Below are 1,639 nucleotides of genomic sequence, written 5' to 3' on the forward strand. Positions count from 1 at the left end.
TTGAGTCTTAGTCTTGGAAGGGGGTTTGCGTTGAGAGGACCTGGCCACTTGCCTTGATGTTTCCTAGGGAAGCGATTTGTTTGTTCTTGTAGTAACAGTCCATCTGCCCCCATTTTTCCTCTTGCAATAGTGTTTTGTAGTTTTCTTTGTATTAAGTCTTTCATGTCCTTGGTTAGATTTATTCCTGTTTCTTGGACGGCTATTACAAATGATATTATTTTCTTGATTTCCTTTATGAAAATCTCTTTGTTAGTATAGAGGAATCTGACTGATATTTGTATGTTGATCTTATATCCAACTATTTTGTTGAATCCTTCTGAAGCTTTCTTGTAGAATCTCTGGAATTTTCTACATATGTTGTTGTTAAGTGCTGTCAAGTTGGTTCCGACCCATAGCAACACTGTGTAGGGTTTCCCCAGAGCAGCTGATGAGCTTGAACCACTGACCTTGCAGTTACATATATTTCTATATATAGAATTATGAAATCTGCAAATTGGGATAGTTTAACCTCTTTCTTACCAATTTAGATGCTTTTTATTTTTCTTTCTTGCGTTATCACTGTAGGTTTTCTAGTACAGTATTAAACAAGAATGACAATCAAGAGCATCCTTATATGGTTTCTGCTTTCATGGGCAATGCTTTCAGTCTCTCTCTGTTGAGTATAATGTTAGTTTTGTGTGTATACCATTAATTTTATTGGAACTTTTTGACACCCCCTCACATAAGACTCTGAATTCCTTATCAAGTAGTTCCAGTACCATTTCTTCCTATGATAGATTTTCTGACTCTGTATTTTGTTCATTTGCTTAAGTCATCTTGTTTCTGTGTATGACTTGATATTGCCTGCATTTTAGTGTTATTTTAATTATTGATTGATTGTTTGTTTTGTTTTATGCTTCGCTGATTGCTGTTCTGGTGGCACAGGAGTGCTCCCCTCTGGTCTTCGGGTGAGTGGGGTAGCAACAGGTAGGATGAGCTTTCATTGCTATACTTCAGGCATGTGAGACATCTTGATAGTGGACAGAGTTGGTATTGGTCCTTGCGTGGTGTTGATCCTTGCCTTTTGTTGGTCCAGCAGTGTGGAAACACTCTGCAGTTTTTGCTGGTTGGGTGGAGTGGCAGGTGGGGAGTGTGGCAAGAATTGTCTCCTGCCTTTTGATGGGAGGACAGGGTGTTGGTGGTTGGGGTATGAGTTCAGGAGCACAAGAATGCTCCTCCATTGCTCAGTGAGTGGGGGCTGGCTAGGGCAGGGTTGGGGTGGGCAGCTGAGAGTGTGGGAATACTTTCCAGCCACTGAGGGGTCAAGGTGAAACGGAATGTAGGTCAGGTTGGACCACTGGGGACATGGGAAACTCCCTTGATGCTTGATGGGTTAAGGCAGGCGCTAGTGGGGTTTGGGTTGGATGGTTGCAAGTATGAGACTGCTCTGATGTTTTGAAGAGGTCAGGGCAGGCATCTGGGAGTGTGGGATGCTCTGCTGTAGCTTGGTGGTTTTGGGCAGGCTTGGATGGAGGTCAGGTTAGCCAAGGATCAGGTTAGAAGGCAGGTCAGGCTGGGTTTAGAAAGGGATTGGATTAGATAGCGGCAAGTGTAAGAGTGTTCCCGCACTGCTAGGTGAGTTGAGGTGGGCTTGATGGGG

The sequence above is a fragment of the Chrysochloris asiatica genome, unplaced genomic scaffold (genome assembly GCF_000296735.1).
Source record: "Chrysochloris asiatica unplaced genomic scaffold, ChrAsi1.0 scaffold00032, whole genome shotgun sequence".
Taxonomy (NCBI): domain Eukaryota; kingdom Metazoa; phylum Chordata; class Mammalia; order Afrosoricida; family Chrysochloridae; genus Chrysochloris; species Chrysochloris asiatica.